Source organism: Tachypleus tridentatus, chromosome 1 (assembly GCF_004210375.1).
Source record: "Tachypleus tridentatus isolate NWPU-2018 chromosome 1, ASM421037v1, whole genome shotgun sequence".
In the NCBI taxonomy this organism is placed as follows: domain Eukaryota; kingdom Metazoa; phylum Arthropoda; class Merostomata; order Xiphosura; family Limulidae; genus Tachypleus; species Tachypleus tridentatus.
In genome coordinates, this window is record NC_134825.1 from 58,057,779 (window position 1) to 58,073,424 (window position 15,646).

At 31.5% G+C, this 15,646-nt stretch overlaps 1 pseudogene across 1 annotated transcript in view; it reads left to right on the forward strand.

Moving 5' to 3' along the window:
* Positions 1–15,646, forward strand: part of LOC143249432 (neural-cadherin-like) — a 353,442-nt pseudogene that overhangs the window by 304,168 nt on the left and 33,628 nt on the right. Inside the window, exons 18-23 of the transcript XR_013027781.1 lie at positions 2,969–3,293; positions 3,793–4,023; positions 7,899–8,158; positions 8,819–9,078; positions 10,603–10,736; positions 15,381–15,629. The product of XR_013027781.1 is annotated as a neural-cadherin-like (transcript). The remainder of the gene's footprint in view (positions 1–2,968; positions 3,294–3,792; positions 4,024–7,898; positions 8,159–8,818; positions 9,079–10,602; positions 10,737–15,380; positions 15,630–15,646) is intronic.

Here is a 15,646-nt window from a genome sequence, read left to right on the forward strand (position 1 = left end):
GGATTATATTGTCGTCCTACTTCACCATTAATGCCTGCGAGTTGATCTCAATTTTGCACGTTGTTCTGATTTAGTACCTTTAATTTAGACTTATAACACAGTTCGTAAGCCTTTAAACAGCTTTGAACACATTTGACCTCTTTCCTGATATTTCACCCCAACTTAAACTTGTTTTTTTTTCTCGATCCATAAAATTTACATGAAGTTGTACCAAGTGGAATAAAATCTGTACAGCTCTAAATAATGCAAATTTGTTCGTGTGAAAGAAACTGCACATTTATCTCGATTTAATTAATCATTAGCTATTGCCCACTTTTGTTCTTAACAGCACCATTTTGAAGTTGTTTTCATCAGAATATAATGAAAATGCTACATCAGTAGAACATGCTTTACCATAGTAGCTGTCACGAAATTATTGAATTTTCGTCTTATTATAAAGACAAGTGTTATCCTTGTTTTATTAAAACTTAGTGGAAACTCACTTGAGGAAAGCAAAGTGTCTTAACCAAAGTTGTTTTTAAGACTTATTAATTTTGTCTTGTTTGAGCCCATTTATTTGGTATTTAACTTTTAGACATATTACCCGACCTTTCAAATTTATATAGTTAGGTTGCTCATCTTATTTCTGATAGTAATATTTTTCATTCTCATATTACTGCTATATTAGCTATTGGTAAATTAAATTAAGGCAACAACACCTTGTGTTAGAATTTATGATGTCTATATGAGATGCCGTCATAATTGGCCAAGTACTTAAAATGCTAATATAAAGGTACAGGTGCATATAGATGATTATTAATTGCACATACAAGAAGACAAAAAAATTGGTAATTTTCTTTACTATTTAGCTACTGAAAGCTGTATGTTTAAAAACATTAGAGAAAATGTTTAAATTGTTTTTATAGCAATCAATTTTTACTCGTATGTTAATTATTACATAGATAAAAATGTAACAGGCATCGAAACTTTTGATTGTGCTCGCTGATGTCCACTTAGTGATTTTTAATATGCGCGCATGTTTGTGTGTTTTAAAAAGGGATTTGTTTAACATAAAATTCTAATAAAAATAAAATAATAATTTCTGATTTCCTTTTTATATTAGAAACAAATAATAGATAATAATGAGCATTAATCAGTTAGTTAATACTGAACGTATTAGATTGTTACCTGTTTCTATGCATATATCTATTAGTTGTAAGACTATTCTGTTTTTGTTTCGTTACTAAAGTAAACTTTACATGTGATCAGTCCTTGCTTTGTCAACACTCAGTGGAAACTTACTTGTGAAAACAAGGCGTCTTGGTCAAAGTTACATTACAGGCTTATATATATGTACACGCACACACATATATAAAACCACGTAGAAGAATCGCATTGAAGAAGTGTTTTGCAATATTAATACTGCTCCGAAAATCAACTTCATTATTGCGTATTTACCACACAGACATAGCGTAAATTATACCATTGCAAATATTATCGTACGAAGTCCATTATACGTTGAATAATTTAGTTATAATTGCTTGAAAATTAGGTTATATTTACAGTTATACAAGATCAAAGAGAGCAAACTAAATCAAGAAACTTCTTAATTGAAGTATGAAAAAATTACAAAATGAGAAATAGCATGCTATATACATAATTATAAGGATTACAGCAAGATAGTATATGGTTCATTTACGAGACAATGTGCAACTTTGTCTTCTTATTATTGTTTTATGAGTTAAATAATTTAGTTATTTTGTTAGTATGATCTCAAACACAATGATGCTACAGACACTAAAATATTCCCAATATACTTTCAGAGACGAAACTATAAGATTATTAAATTAATTGGTAGCAACTGTTTGTATTCTATGAAACCTGTTTTAAACACTTCAGTTAAACTTGATTTGAGTTTTGGCGCTACTACTAGTCAAACAATCTAACAAAAAAGGCTTAAAACTCTTAATCAACGACACCGTGTTCCGTTGTTGAAGTGAATTTCTTCCATGAGGTTTATTTTAATAGAGCTACTCATGTTCAGATGCACATTCTCCAGTAAATTCAAGACTATTCAAGGTTAACGTTGCTCACGAGAATAGTTGGAGTCTAATGGGTTTTTTGTTGTTTTTTTTTGGAATAGAACAAAGTGTACGAGTTTCAGATATCAGTGTTGTTCGAAGTAACCAACAATATTACAACCTTTAAATTCGTTAACTAAAAGGAGTAAAACTTTTGATTAAAAATTACGTTTTTAATTTGTTATTAAACACAAAACTACAAATAGGGTATCATGCTTACCGCAGATACCAAAGCCCGATTTTCTTGCGCTATGAGACATAGCGCAGAGCCATCGAGGGCCCTAATTTATAAGATTAATGGCTCAAACTTAAACTTCCTATACAGAAGAAAAGAGCTGGTAGTATTGACGTATGTGAAAATAATAAGTAAATATGTTTTATATGCACAAACGCTTAATACTGTTTCATTACAAATTCATCGTAAGAGATGCAGTTATTAAAATTTTCAATTATATTAAAAATATCACTTATTTTACAAAATATGCAAATTTCTTCTATATTTCTTTTGTTCTTTATACCTCCACTATGAATAATGAAGTATAATCTAACATTGAAAAATTATGCTTATAAATGAAAATATAAATAAGGATTCTTACAAATTAGTTTAAAACTGCGCCAGCATTTGCGAGTGCAAGAGGTATGTTATGAGTTAAGCCTATTTTATGACTACTGATGTACAGTTCTTTTTTATTTATTTGTTTAATAATGCATAAATATATCGTAAATACGTCATATTAGCAACAAACACCTGTGCTTAGATATCTTAAGAAACTTGTTGTATTTTATTGTTTTATTAAACAAACCGTTTACTAAATTCACTGTAACAATCTAAACACTTGTTCTCTATTCTCCATATTCTCTATAGTTTCAGATCGATCTGTGTTAATGTTATAACCATCTTTTTACAGGTCACAGCTACAGACGGAGACCGGGACCGTCTACAAGACATTGTTTACTTTTTAACAGGACAAGGAACTGATGAAGCAGATCCAACACAACATAAATTTGCGATAAATAGTTCATCAGGTGAAATTTACGCTCTTAAACCCTTAGATCGTGATAGACCTCACGGCCGCTCACATTGGCGCTTTACTGTCTTTGCTGAAGATGAAGGTGGTCATGGTTTGGTTGGATATGCAGATGTACTTGTTAATCTCAAAGATATCAATGACAATCCTCCTTTCTTTCCTTCTGCTCTTTACATTGGTAACGTAACAGAAGACGGACCAGCAGGTACAGTAAAGTAAATTTCCAAACTTTGCGTACAGTTATCTAATGTCATTATATAAATATATCTTTATTCATCGAGAGCAGCGTTTCCAAAGCTTTTGTCATCCACGCCCTTTAATACATTTGGCTTCTTTCGCAAGTTCCCCATATTTTTAAACGAGTGGAAGAATGAATTAAGTGAGAAGATGTAGTACACTTTATGTGTTTAGTAATTACTCATTGTTTTCATTAATAAAAATATATTAAAATGCTCAGTTTGCATTATTGCATTGTTGACTCTACCCTAATCACTCGCTTCCCCAAAAGATCATTTACATCTCCCCATGGGACGCTCTACACTTTGGGAAACGCCGACCTACGGTTTTAAAATGCTTATAATTATTAAACTGTGATGATCGAGAAGCACGAATGTTCACTTCAGATCATGAACATTTTTGTGAATATACTTAAAAAACCATAAAATTCTTAAATTTATTGGTTACTTTATTTTCCAATTCCTTAGGTATGACAGTAATGACTATGACAGCTACTGATTATGATGATGTGGAAGAAGGCGAAAATGCTAAACTAACATACTCTATAGAACAGAATCCAGTTAATGAAAGGGGAGAATTGATCTTTACCATCGATAAAGACACAGGAGTTATTTCTACAGCAGTATGCTGCCTTGACAGAGAGACCAATCCGGAGTATACCATCAAAGTCGTTGCTACGGATGGAGGAAGACTTTCTGGTAAAATAACGAAAGAATCGTCAGTATCGTTACGGAATATATACTTAATTTTAGTGGCGTCATCTGGGGAGTTTTTTCTAAACAAAATTTTATCACGTGTCTGAGTTATATAACATGACTTTTACTTGCTAAATTGACTTCACTTAATGTTTTGCTAAGATATTAGTATTTCATATTAAACGTTTGAACAAAATGTTTTAAGGAATTGAATGACATAAAACTATTTATTTAGCTTTATTTATTTGTCACTTTAAATAACAGTAAGTCACAACGCACTTTTCTTTGAAACAAACAAGTAACAAATCCGTCTGTGAAAATAAGCCAGCATATATATATATATATATATATATATATGGACCTAACCCATATTAAATAGTGTTACATCAAATAATTAGCTGTTTCAGTATCATTGTATGCTCTTGTTACGATATACTCCTTTCTTTTCTAAAGTTGCATGATAGCTTTCATTCATAAATCGTTGAGATTTATTATAAATCGAAATTTTATTATAGTCGATATGATAAAACGTCTGCAAGAAATTGCGTTGTTTTTAGAAAATATTTTTATATTGTAAATGAATTACAACAATAATTGTAAACATTATTTGTACCCCTTCAGCATTGTTTGTCTCATGCTGAAGAGCTAACTAGGCAAGTTTCTATCATTGTGCCATGTAGCATTGGTAACGACACTCAGAGACATAATTTACAACATCTTTCTGACGGGCCTGATAATTTCATTTACTAATCATTAGACACATTTCTCTTCAATTGGAGTAAAGAATGGGCCCGGAATGGCCAAGTGGGTTAAGACGTTCGACTCGTAATCCGAGGGTCATGGGTTCGAATCCCGGTCGCACTAAACATGCTCGCCCTTTCAGCCGTGGGGGCATTATAATGTTACGTTCAATCCCACTATTCGTTGATAAAAAAAAGTAGCCCAAGAGTTGGCGGTGGGTGGTGATGACTAGCTGTCTTTCCTCTAGTCTTACACTGCTAAATAAGGGACGGCTAGCACAGATAGCCCTCGAGTAGCTTTGAACGAATTTCACAAAAACACAAAAAACAACAACACTGGAGTAAAGAATACTAATTAATCTGTTATAATCACAAACGCTATATACATTATCTCGGATTTAGATAAAAGTAAACATGTACAAAATGTTAAAAACTTTGTTAACCATCAGGTGTTACAGCTGTTTTCTTTGTACAATCCTTATAACTATAGACAATAATATACATCAATTTTCGCATTAACTGAAAAATTTTCAGTACAATACTCACTACCTAAACTCCTACACAGTTCCATTGAGCGACATTCCTTCTAAATGTAGTAAAGCTAAATATTTTCAACATATGTGTATAAATCATATATTTTCAAAATTCCTTTTCTCTGCGTATCATGATATCTTTATCTACAAATTTTAGCTTCCTGTTTAGTAACTCTGTACTTATTTTATTATTTCTCTTTGAAAATAGCTTACGCAAGTTATACATATGTAAAACAGATTGATTGAATTATGGCTCTATTTGTAAATGCTATTATTTTTAAATTATTTATTAGCATAAGGTAATTTGTTATCCATCTTCACTGCAGGAATTTTAGATTGGTGGTGTAGCTTTAAATAAACATTGTCAAGTACAGAGTATAATAACTAGAGGTATCTTTAGCTTGTAACATATTAATTTGACCTTTTTTTACAGCAAAGTATCTGAATGTTATTTATGCTAGATAAGTTTATATTTATTTAAGTTTCATATAGAAAACGTTTACGATTCTCGTTTAAGGAAAACATTTGTGACTTAGTGAAATTGTACTCTTTATTTTTGAGAACCCTGTAGCTTAAGGCTACACTACCATATTTTTACTGCATGTTTGAATATCTTGGGTATAATAACTTAAAATAAATGTCCACAAACTCTATAAAATTGTATTTATTTAGCTTTTCAACGTTTCGTTTATGCGGCTCCTTATATGTGTAATCAGTTGCTCCTTACATTATTCCGCGAATTAAGTAGTTTGTAAAGTTTGTAATTGTTAGTTTAAAGTTATTTACTACCACATTCTTGTTTATAAAGCAACATTAAAAATGCTGTTACCTTATGCCAATGTTTATTTTAAGCCTTATAAAAGAAGCAATGAAAAGTATGTGGCAAGACAAAATAACCCTTTGTAGTAATTAAGATTCACTTATTTGTTGGACGTTTAGGTAAAAAGTATATCTTGATCAGTTCGCAAGTTCTTAATTTATTTATCTTTAGGGAAATATATGTCATTAGTATTTATTTTGCAACCAAGTTATGTCTTAACTGTTTCTTAAACTTTATTGGTAAATGACAAAACTTAATAAGTTATTTACTGAAAATATGTAATATTTAATCGTAATATGTATTTAGATTTCTATATAAAGCTCATTTTTAACAGACTTATTGCCCTCAAGTGGCACACCGCTAGAAACCGGTTTTTGATGCCTATGGTGGGAAGAGCACAGATAGCCCATAGTTCAGCTTTGTGCTTAACTTCAAACAAACAGGCTTAAAATTCCTTGAACAGCACAGTGGAAAATATGAACATTAAAAACATATTTTAATTTCGAGTTCAAACTAAATAAATAATAGAAACATAAGCCTTACAAAATGCTTTTACTTTAATAAGTGTTTGAATTTGCAATCAATTAATTAGTTTTATTTTTAAATATATTTTATGTTAAATTGTTTTTTAAATAGGTTATTATAATAAAAACTACGGATAAAAAAGTTTTGATGCTCAGCGTGGGTTAAATGTTACATATGTAGAACATACATGATAGAAAGTAGCATCTTTCAACAAACACTACAAACACTTATGACTAAGTCAACTCATAGAGAATTATTTCGTTGTGAGAATTGTTTTTTACGACGTCCTATGTTCATTGGCAAAAACATGTTACGTTTATGACCCCTTAAATTCCTATTACTTTTGTACTGCCCTTTTATTTACTGCAGTCAATTCTATGTTATTAACGAACATTGATGCTAATAGATTCCATCTTCTATCACGATGTAATAGATAGGATTGGCTAACTTTCTATTATTAATACCTGGCCTAAACACTTTTTTCCTAAACAATTATAAGTTGTATATTTGAGATAGATTTAATATTTCAAAGATGAAGTTTTAAATGGAATTAATTATCCTAAGTTGAATAAAATCTATTCTTTTAGAATGAATAATCTAGAGCGATAAGGAAAAACTAGAAGAGAGACGCTTCCTATTCGTCTTTTCGACATTCTTTTAGAACACATAACATGAAACAAAACATACAGAAATATGAAATAAATAAATTGAAATATTAACAATGAAAAGTTAATTTGCTTCTCTTTAGAATCAAAAAGGCATTTCAACTTTCATTTCAGGAATTATAAACGTACAGTTTATTAATGTACTTAATATGGTGAATTACCTTAAAATGGAGCTAATGTTATGTAGATTACCAAATTTGGTTTGATGGACGAGAGGGAAGGGTACTAGTAAACGCCAACCACCGTCAATTCTTGGACCGAGTTGAGACAAGCAATATCTTTAGAAACTGGATGATCATGAATCAAAACTGTTAGGTTGGAAAAAAAGATTGTAAAAGTTACTTTTTCTTTGTACAAAGTACAGACTGGGAAGAAGGCTTGTAGAAAATAATTGATTTGGGGTGATATTTGAAAATAGATTTATTCATCTATATTTCTAAATCAAATTTTAAACAATAAACAGCTTCTATTCAATTAACAAACAATTGTAAAAAAACAACTACGATTTTTATCTTGAACACAAAATAACAAATTGTTACTTGTTCATATTTTTCTAAAGTACAAAATTTTATGGAAATATTTTTTCCTACAACAGGAACTGGTACGGCTACCATTAAGGTTAAAGATATCAATGACATGCCCCCAAGATTCACTAAAAATGTTTGGAACGTTGAGGTGGACGAGACTGATGGAGGGGACATCCCGCACGAATCTATTCTTGTTGTATCCGTCAATGATAAAGATCTTTTGGATACAAATCGCTTTAGTTATGAGGTTCTCCAGTCTGCTTATGGTTCTGACAAATTCACAATGCTCACAAATCCAGATGGAACTGGATCTTTGAAGATCACTAAGGTGCGTGTGTTTCTTGTTTCTAACTATTTTAAATGCAGTTTTAAAAATTAAGTCTAATAAGCAAAATTTATTTCTAATTCACATAGCGGTTTCAGTTGAGTAGTGACTAACTAATCCATAACGTACTTGTCCCTCAAGTAAAAAACAATTTTGCTGCTGTAGAAGTAGATCAATACACTGATTTAATAAACTGACCTCAATAATATTAAATCTTTGCACAATAAAACTTATACTGAACTAACAGGTCCTTAACTTTTTTGTTTGTCGCTTATATACTTCAAATAATACACCAGGAAAGTGTAAACCAACGATTAAAAATTATAAAAATGTAACCCTAGATTATCTCAAAACAACTCATATGATTGTTCTAGAGACAAAGCTAAGATAAATATATTTATGAGAAAAGAACTGAAATAACACAAAACTCGAAATATCTATAAAAATAAATAAGAACTAAAAAACAAACATAAGGATTGAACTTTCTTAATAAGGTCACAATGAATTATAACTTGTTATTTCAAACACAAGTTTGTTTTATAAAGAGAATTAAATATGTAGATTGATTAATTTACGCTTACTTATTATTTGTAATGTAATCCTACTGTTTTTATGTGTCTCTCTCCAAGAAAATAAAATTACAACAAACTCACTTATCGTTAGCCCCTCGATTATGAAGATCCCAATCAGAGATTTGGCTTCAACATCACCATCCAGGTGAGTGATGATGGAGGACAGTCAAAAGATCCACGACACACTGATCGAGCCAAAATCCAAGTGCGGATCCGAGACATCAACGATAACCCTCCTAAATTCTTAAATGACAACAAAAATGCATTAATTCCGGAAGATGCAGAAATAGAGACGAGTGTGGCAAATTTTACTGCGGTGGATCCGGAAAAGGGGGGGTTTTCAAAAGTGAGGTAAATTATTCTGATGGAAGAAACAAAATGTTCATTACATTTGGCCTATCACTTTCAGTGTTGTCTTACAAACATGTTTACAAGTTAGTTTTTGTTTTCTAATGTATTTAAAAATATCATGTGGGTATAAACATAGCCCTGGAAAAATATTCAAACAATACTGACGATAAATCGCACTTTATAAGTATAAAGTTCCAAACAAGTGTCATGCTAACTTAGAACTACTTTCTCCATCGCTAACTGTACACACTTTTGTAGTCATAATTACGCACTGTAGACTAACTCAGCAATTTTATGTATGACAAGCTTAAATAAATAACGTGGCAAGAACAGTTTCAGATCACACATTTCACAGGTTCACTACTTTGTAAGGACATCAGCTTCCAAGACCATGTTTAAGTAGAGAAAGACAAAATGTGCATTGTAACTACATTAAGGTCCTTGTCTATATATATGGTGTAATAGAATTGCTATAATTCTTATTTATTGGGTCATTTTTAACATAAAACCTCAGTTAATTCTGAAATAGAGCTGAAATGTTTTGAACGTTTGGCTTCCTGACTTTTGTTAACTGCTGCTCTTTGTGTATTATTTTATTAACAACACTAGTAAATATTCCTGACTTTTGTTAACTGCTGCTCTTTGTGTATTATTTTATTAACAACACTAGTAAATATTCCTGACTTTGTAGCAATAGCTTTTCTTGTTCTCACAACTAATCATGTAAAGACACTGTTTTGAATTGTCTTGGATGTTGTAATGGAGCTGTTATTTCCTTTAAAAAATGTTATGCATTTTTTTATATTCCACAGAGAATACTGAAGTCTTTTCGTTTGAAATAATGTATCTTATTCTGTACTATTAACTGATTTGCTATTTTAACTCAATCTTAAATTGTTTTCTAATGTTTTACTCTATGTCAAAAATCTACATTTGATCTAGTTATGCTATTGAGAGAAGATCGGACAAAAAAAGGCAGTTTAAAATCAATCAGAAAGGAGAAATTAAAGTACAGAGCCTTGCTTGAAAATTATACAGCTCCAAATTCATTCGTGACGACATTGCACTGTTATATAACAGATAATTCGCCGTGAATCGAATATATAGATGGCACAAATTATCTCTGTATTATTACATACAAACTGTCATAATAAAGTGTGGTTAACCCCAACTATAATTATATAATGGTAAATTACATGTAGAAAAAAACGGTGGAAGGGAAACTAATAGGTCAGATGTTATATGCACGTCATCGTCAAATCCCCTGTTTAACTATAACAAATAATTTAACAATGTTTAGAAGGAACTGGGTAAACATCCATAACAGATAATGTTAAATAGAAAGCAGGAACTGGGTAAACATCCATAACAGATAATGTTATAACAGAAATTGCTTTTAATATTCTTGATAATTTCAGTTTAGCAAAGGTTTTGTAAAGTTATGTTTCAGACACATTAGTTTTTCTTTATCTTAAATTGTTTTCTAATGTTTTACTCTATGTAAAAAATCTACATTTGATCTAGTTATGCTATTGAGAGAAGATCGGACAAAAAAAGGCAGTTTAAAATCAATCAGAAAGGAGAAATTAAAGTACAGAGAAAATTAGACAGAGAAGATATACCGCAATATAAAATAAAAGTTCTGGCTATAGATGACGGTAAGGAATTATGTTAAACACCTAAGTTTTACTTTGTTTATCCAAGTAGTGTAAGAAGAATGATTCTAAATTGATTTGTGTCTGTTAACATTCCTGCTGCAAATGTTTTAACCAAAATTGAATTTTAAAAAAGATGGCGCGTCCGAATTTCATACGTGTTTGGTTTATCTTTAATAATGTTTAAATTCTACTTCCAAATTTCGGCTTTGTTCTTGATGAAACTAGTTAAAAATTCACATTCGACTGTTTTCATCCTTAACAAATATCCCGTTTATTTTTATTCAAATCTGTGAAAACTTTCAATCTTTTCACGAATGAAGTTTCATATTGTGTGTCTTATTGTTTATATCCTCAAATGTCAGATACTGATGCCACTGTCTCTAGTGCTTATATCATCCACATATCAACCTGAGACGAATATATATAAGTTGTTTGGCCCTAAGATAATTGATTTAATTTTTGAGCTGAATTTCATCGGGCACATACATTAGTCAACTATTCAGCTTAAGATTATTAACGTGTTATTAATATACAGACTACTTAAAACACTACCCTACTTAGGACTTGTTGGACCTGAAAGTAATGACAATAGCCAACTTTAGATGGTTCAGTAACTTCTTCGTTTATATACTATAGAACACACTATTCAACTCCACATATCTAGACACCTTGTTAGACTTAGAGTAATGAATATAACCGATTTTAGATAGTATTAAGTGAAGGATATAGGACAAAGTTTTGTCGAAATTTGTTATACGTTACATCATCAATAAAATTCTTTACTATGCTTATAAATCATTTTTTGACAACCTGTTGTTACGTTACTATATAGAAATTTAAAAATACAAGTTTTTGGCTCTTAACATAACAATTACACAACAATATCGAAGTTTTACACGAAGTGAATTTAATTACGGCCGTTTACGTAAGTTCAACTTAGATGAAATCTAATGTTTATATGGCAGTCATGAAGCATACGCTGCAGTGATTATTAACTTATTGTTGAAACTGTATTGATGTCACATATCATTTGTATATTATATTGTTCCTGTTCGTTCAAAAACAAAAATGTTTACAAGACTACAAAATTTTTAACACTGTGTTATCGATTTCAGCGCCATGTTATACAAACGTATAGACTGTCCCTCACAACAGCAATATTTAAACTGTGTTTTAAAAGATAGTGCAAAGCTCAGTTTCGACCATCAAATCGATAGTCATAATGATGTCTTATGGTGCCTGTTGAATTATAGCAACACTACGTAATTGGAAATTTTGTAAATGCTGTGCTCTCCATTGGCACAGTGGTATGTTTGCGGACTTTTACTGCTAGAAACCGGGTTTCGTTATTCGTGGTGGCAGAGCACAAATAGCCTTTTGAGTATGTTTGAGCTTAATAACAAACAAACAAGTAAATTTATAGATACTGCAGCTATAGTAAGCTACGGTAAGTAGCTTGAAGTTTACAATTAGAAGTTGCAAGAATCGTACGAGCAGAAGATGGCGTAAAAATTGATATTCTTGATGAAATTTGGGCAGACATTTGTAGTTACATATGATGCAGTGATGGACCACCAGAATTTAGGGTTATCACAGTAAAAGAGGATCGTACAAGCGTCACATCCGAAACTCGATACAAAATGGAGGAGAGTGCATTATATTAATATAATCAGGTTAAAATTATTAATCAAGTTTTCTCAAGACGGCTGGTATAAGTATTAAACTTTAATTAAAATAAAGTACAGAACAACATTTCGACCTTCTTAGGTCATATTCAGGTTAACAAAGAGAGTTTGTAACTGTGTTTGTAAAAAAACTCTCTTTGTTAACCTGAAGATTACCAAAGAAAGTCAAAACGTTGTTCTGTACTTTATTTTAATTAAAGTTTTCATACCTATACCAATTTTCTTGAGAACAGATTTTTAGTTCAAGTTGGTTTCTTGTTATCACGAATTATTAAGCACTTTTTCGACCTTGTAGAGTGTGCAGAATGTCGTTCTAAGAGGAACTCTGGCCAGCTGCAGCACTATGTGTAAAAGCTGTAATATCCAGAAGTCAAAACAGGCATTCGTAGCTTGAAGAAATAATGTGAAACCTTAAGCTTTTTGTTTGTTTTTTCTGGCGATTACATTTTCACTTTAGACTACTTTTTTGTTGTTGAAGATCCCTATTCTCCATTTTTAAATCAACAACTCTAATAATATCGTATAAATAGAGGTTAATATCCTCTTCTCGTTTATCGGAAATCCCACTAATCAATCATATATTAGTTTCTTGTATTTTTATTTTGTATTTATGGTAAAAGTACTAATACTACCTTCCACCGTTTCTGATTTTAAACAACTAACCAAAGTGAAATCCAGCAGCATCCTGTCACTTAATATCCAATCTAAACAGTTGATTATCACCCTTATAACGTTCCCACAGCTTAAAGTGCGGATAATATTTCCTGAGGATTCCATATTAATTCAAAAAATCAAATATACAAATTCAATAAGATCCGTTTTTGTCATCTGGAGTAATTCCAACTTTATCTTCCAAGGCATTAACTACTAAACACAAGGGTTAATAACATCTTATGAACATTACCTGATACTCATAAATCAGTAGACAACACAATAAACATTTCATGGCTACACAAATAGAAATGGATCACTAGCAATTTATACACTTTTACATGCTTTAATAAATTATGTTGTTAATACCATAAAATCGTATAAAACCTAACTATCATGAAACAAAATATATTGTTCCCTGTATGAACTGAACAACAGTTTGTTTTTGCCATAAACACACATTTTAATATCCAAACAAATTATTACTCCCCATTGAAAGGATCTAATGTCTTAAAATACATCAATTAACTAATTAAAAATACATATAAATATATTTCAGTAATGCGTTACATAATGCAAGCTTTAGGGTTTGATAAAAATGATCCAGTATTTTCATAACTCGTTACTGTATGTTTGTTTTTGAATTTCGCGCAAAGCTACACAATAACTATCTGCGCTAGCCGTCCCTAATTTAGCAGTGTGAAATTAGAGGGAAGGCAGTTAGTGATCACTACTCACCGCCAACTCTTGGGTTACTCTTTTACCAACGAATAGTGGTATTGATCGTCACATTATAACGTTCCCACTGCTGAAAGGGCGAGCATGTTTGGTGCGACGGGAATTCAAACCAGCGCCCCTCAGATTACGAGTCGAACGCCTTAATATACTTGGGAATGCTGGGCCAACTCGTTACTAAATCGAACTACTTACAAACAAACCAAGTCTGGCACGGCGTATTCTGAGGGTCGCATATTTGAATCCTCATCACATCAGACATGTTCGCCCTTTCAATCGTGGGGGCGTTTTAAAGCAGTAAATTAGGAGAAAAATGCGTGAGTAATGTAAATTAATTTGTGTTAATTAATTTCATGATTACCACTTTGTTATAGAAAAAATAGGAAACAAACCATTTAAACTATTGTGTTATTCGTTCAGCTTTCTACACTAAGCATTTTATAGCGATCTTAATGAATTAAAATAAAAAGATAGCTTGAATCTCTTTCAATTATATTATATTTCTATACATTAATTCGGACCGGCATGGCCAGGTAGTTAGAGGCACTCGACTCGCAAGTTCAAATCCCCGTCATATCAAACATGCTCACCCTTTCAGCTGTAGAGTCGCTAAAAAGCGACCATCAATTCCACTCTTCGTTGGTAAAAGAGTAGTCCAAGAGTTGGTAGTGGATGGTGATAACTAGCTACCTTACACCGCTGAAGTAGGAACGGCTAACACAAACACATACAATAATTCACAAGTTAAAGATTAGTATTGTGGGTTGTTTGTACACATATGCTCTTGTTTACCACATTGTGCACGTTTCCGTAAAAGCTATTACAGTAGAGTAACACTTACTCTTATGTCTGTGTTCTCGTGTTCTTCGTTTAGAGTTTGCAGGTAAATACTTAAACCTGATTTTTCTGGTTATTTACTGATAGATGGGTTTTACAATAGCAACTTGTTTTCGTTGTAGCCGTATAATATTTGTATAGATATTATTAAGTGTTAATCATTAGTATTAAAACACATCTTCTTATTCGGGGTTAAATGTTTTATGACAAGTTAGTCTGTTTGTTTGTTTCAGATAATAAAACAAACTTGTGCTGCGACCTTTTATATTGAACTGAGTTTTATATAACAGTATTCGATTTTCATTAAATTATTAATTTGACGTCATTAATAGTTTTACTATTTATTGGTGATGTAACCATTTAACTGTCAGGTGGAGCATGATTTCCTTGCACAAATGAAAGGAACATAATACAGTGGTGGTTTTAGGGAGGTGACTAATCACCCTCTCTTTATATTGTTCAAAAAATATTTATGTCACATTTTCAAAAATAACAAGTGTAGTTGCCAGCTACTAACCCCCTAAATCCACTATTGTAGTAATTGGTCAGAAACCTTTAGACTTTATTGAAGACCCTGACTATGAAACTTAAGGAAGTTTTCGTTATAATTGTAGATATTTACATTTAAATGCTTACAAGTAGTTTGGATACTCTGTATCTCATATAACTTCAAACTGTAGAAGTCATTTAATTTGTTTAGTTTCTATTTTTTATAATATTTTAATATTATATCCAGGAAATCCTACTCTAACAGCTACCGCCACATTGACTGTGACGGTGAATGATGTTAATGACAATGCTCCAAGATTTCTGGAAGATTATCGACCCGTCTTTTATGAGAACAAACCACCGAAACAGGAAGTACAGATCCAAGCAACAGATGAAGATGACAGATCGAAAGATAATGGACCACCGTTTACGTTCCGTATGGACTTTAATGCTCCACTTAAAATCAAGGAGTTTTTTGAAGTTGAACACGACGGTAGTGAGTAAACATACACG